We start from the raw sequence: 3,720 nt of genomic DNA, 5'->3' as shown, positions 1-3,720 counted from the left end.
TACTCGTTTTTGAGAAGAAAAAGCAAACTGCAGCAATCTCACAGATTTTGACATTAGACTCTAAAGACGTGGCAACGTCGCACTACGCGCTGTATATGTATGTATAGCAGTATAGGCTGCGTTCCGATATTCACTCGCAGTACTGCAAATCTATAATTTTCTATACTTTTCTATACTACTATATATACATTTTTACTTTTGAATGATGACAGCTGTCTTAGGCTATGTGATTATGTCGGACCACCGTCGCGGGTTGCTTGGCAGTTCACTGCAGCCAACAGTCAATGCGGTGTTGTCATATCTTCTTGTATTATTTACATTAAAAAATTGTTTTTAATTTTTAGCGTATTATTAGCATTTTAAAATAATATTTTATGCTATTGTGTGATATTTTTGACTATATACAACCAACACTTTCTGTCTATATGCAGATTACATATGTCAGATTTTTGGTTTTAGCAGTTGGATTCTGGGCAAATTCAGAGCTAAAAGTTTTTAACTGCTATTAAGAATATTTATAAATACGCTGTCAATAATTATAAAAAGAGGTTGAAGTTATTTAATCCAGTGACATTAACATCTTTGTTATAATATTCAATAATAGCCAGCCGTTAAAGTATGCATACAACCGATATATATTGAATTTTTAAGATTACTGTATTTTTTGCTGGGAAGGTATACGTAATACATCCTTAATACATGCTGCATGTGTAATGCCTAGGACTGGTGATTTTCCTCGAAGGCTTTGACATTCGATCTTTCGATATCTTCGAAGCTTAGTAATCAGAAACTGCAGAAGATTACATCACCATATCTGGCAAATTTTAATATTCAAACTCATAACGTTTCGACTATGATTTTTGGTCCTTTTCAAGTGATATGTTATGTCAGTAAATCAGTATGGTAAATTAAAAGAGCTGATTTTAATTTTACGAACGACCGAACATGACACGTAATCAGTCGGCCAGACGACTTATTATAATAATCAGTATTGGGATAAATACATGGAAACCATACGATAAGCATAAATAAGATAAACAATGATAAGAAATAAAAACATCAACGCAAAGTTACGTCACACTTTCTACACACATGCCTACATTTCTTGTTTTTCTTTACAACGTCATTTAGTTGTTTATTAAGTTTTCCATGTAAAAGATGCAAAGTTTAACGAGTTTGACGCTTCTTCCTGTGCCTACGAATTTTTTTATTCTTCCGTCTTTTCACGTGTTAAATTCCTGTTTAAAATAATAAATAGAATATGATCAGAGAGTTACATTAGATTACATGCAATTTCAATGTAAATTAATAAGACTCATTTACATTGAAATTGTAATCTGATATAATCTGATCATATTCTATCAGCTATCTAATACTTTAAGCAGAGATGTCAACTTTCTCTACGCAACTAGCTTTTAAATTCCGCACAAGTTCAGTTAAAGTTAATTAAAACAATATTTGTGTATAATAAGTGAAATATAGCTTTAGCTGAAGTCGCTTTATCTCCTCTCTTGCCACTTAATGAGAGAGAAAGGTTTCCTAGCGCTATTGTCCTCTCCGTTTTGTCTTGTTCTCAAGCCGCCCGCAAGACGGCGCAGTCTATGAGTATAAGTCTATGGCCGGTATTCATAGTCAGATCTTATATTCAAGATTATCTTATCGTTATCTTAAGATACTCCGTAGACAATGAAATGTTCCATACAGCAACTTTAGATAAATTCAAGATGGTTTTGAATATAAGATCCGACTATGAATACCGGCCTATGATCTGGACATGAGACTAGTCACATTTTTCGCGCGGCTGCCGCATTAATACAATTTACTCTGTCGATTAATACAAGTTAATCAAGGAATCCGTTGCTGATCCGCTTATTCCGTTTTGTGTAGGTTTTTTTCGGTTTTGCGTGCTTAAAGATTTCTCGCTGTTTACATACATAGAGCAGCCGACTATAGTCGAGTCATTTGTTGATTATCAATTGGCAATAACTTGACATTCAAATAGACTTTGAAGTCGACTTTAGACTTCTTCTGCCGACTGACAGTCAACTAATAGTCGACTTGGTGCTGTTTGAAAAATTATAGTCACCGAAAAAATGTTACTGACAATGAGTTGAGTTACAGTTACAGACGGAGAAAAAGTAACGAAGTTAAGTTAGAGTTACCAAAAACAGTAACTGTAACTATAACTTCGTTATAGTTACAACCTACATAGCATATAACATTACGTAATATATCAATAATATTATAATATTGCAATGTAACATTACAGTAATATTACTAATATAATACATTTATATAATACATTGCAATATTACATTAATATTACTGGTATGTTGCATAGAAATTATCACAGTAATATAACAATAATATTGCTGCAATATATCAGATTCAAAGTAGTGCAAGATGATATCAAATTACTTTTTAATTACGTCTCATTACGTTTTATTATGTTATTAAGATGCCATGAAGACGTCATTTAATATCACGTTGCTATTTGGCACTTTCCAATGTATATCGCATTGAAGTATGAATAAAATATTATAAGGGTAAGTTGTAATATGACAATAATCATCTTTGAGAATGATTACAAAAACGCACTATTAAACAATTATTGGAGAGATTATACAGCCTGTGACTATCTTTTCTGTAGGGCCGCCATATTCAGGTTTACCCTAAATCTAATTCCTTGCAATATTACAGTAATATTATAGTGACATATTACAGTAATATTACGTGATATATCACAGTAATATTACTGTAATATGTCACAGTAATATTATTGTGATTATCACAGTAATATTACTATACGATTGTCTCGGTAATATTTCATTGGGCGGACATTTTAATATTACTGTGATACATCAGTAATATTACAGTAATATTTCCGATATATTTTATTGTAATATTACATTGGAAATGTAATATTACAATAAAATATATAATACTGTGATATTACTGTAATACTACGTGCTATGTGGGAAGTAACGTGTTAACTCAATTTATTAGTTAACTCGAGTTGACTCGTTACTTCCCAACCCTGACTTTTGCCAACCTAGTAAACTGCGCACCAATTATTTGTCGGTTTGAAAACAGATTTTTGTTGAAATAGTAGAAAAACAAAATAGGTATTTAATACTAATATCCAACGTGCAATTTTTTAAAAAAAAGTTGAACTTGGATTGTCTTTGAGGATTACTGGTCGCTCGACATTTCAAGCGAGGTTATTGAAAAAATGATCGAAAAAGTCTACGAATAAAATATCATTCCGGAAGTGTGCGGAAGATTCTGAGCATCGAGAGTTGTTGATTTGATATTCGACGTGTGTCAAATGCTCGAATTTTGTCCCGATTTCTCGCGCACTTCGGCACCTCTATTGCTGGGAAGTACGATAGTATCGAATCACGGAACTCACGTTGTTCGTCAACTGACACGTCACACTGTTGCGATAGAGCAACTCCAAGCGCGGCGAAGCTCGTACCGCTACCACCAACCACGATAGACTGATTCAGATTTGTTGACTCACGAACTATCTCTCCCTGCTATCGTACCGCGTGCGCTTCGCATTGTGCGCTTCTTTGTCACATCGTGGGAATAGCCTTCACGCAAAACGATAGATGTTATGTAATACTTATAATTAGGGCCCAGATGTTTGGACGATTTCTTGGTGTGCGCGCGGAGCTTGTGAGTGAGTCGCGCGCTCGTTGAAGTGAGATACTAATA

At 33.9% G+C, this 3,720-nt stretch overlaps 1 protein-coding gene across 1 annotated transcript in view; it reads right to left on the bottom strand.

Moving 5' to 3' along the window:
- The window catches only part of LOC105567875 (ATP-binding cassette sub-family G member 1-like), a 25,920-nt gene extending 22,414 nt beyond the window's left edge, over positions 1-3,506 (bottom strand). Inside the window, exon 1 of the mRNA XM_012023114.1 lies at positions 3,413-3,506. The gene's annotated coding sequence lies outside the window, so the exon portion shown is untranslated. The remainder of the gene's footprint in view (positions 1-3,412) is intronic.
- Positions 3,507-3,720: the final 214 nt, after the last annotated feature.

Source organism: Vollenhovia emeryi, unplaced genomic scaffold (assembly GCF_000949405.1).
Source record: "Vollenhovia emeryi isolate VEMERY1.0 unplaced genomic scaffold, V.emery_V1.0 DF939133.1, whole genome shotgun sequence".
Lineage (NCBI taxonomy): Eukaryota > Metazoa > Arthropoda > Insecta > Hymenoptera > Formicidae > Vollenhovia > Vollenhovia emeryi.
This window is presented reverse-complemented; position numbering and strand designations above follow the sequence as displayed.